Source organism: Passer montanus, unplaced genomic scaffold, assembly GCF_014805655.1.
Source record: "Passer montanus isolate IOZ18808 unplaced genomic scaffold, ASM1480565v1 scaffold10, whole genome shotgun sequence".
NCBI classification, from domain to species: Eukaryota; Metazoa; Chordata; class Aves; order Passeriformes; family Passeridae; genus Passer; species Passer montanus.
In genome coordinates, this window is record NW_024356505.1 from 19,366,958 (window position 1) to 19,367,191 (window position 234).

Genomic DNA, 234 nt, shown 5'->3' on the forward strand with positions numbered 1-234 from the left:
CGCGCGGTGCCCGTCGAGGCACGCTCCGCCTGTGCCCCCCGCGCTGCGGTCATTCCGGCGCAGGTGGTTTCCCTGCCGGCCGCACCCCGCCGGAGAAGCGCCCCCTTTGCCCCGCTGCTGCCGGGGGCGGCGGGGATGCGGCGGGAGCCCCGACGGGACGGGCTGCCGGAGGGGCGGCGCGGGACTCGCGGCCGGCGGAGAAACCGTGCGAGCCCCGGGCCAGCCCCGTCCGCC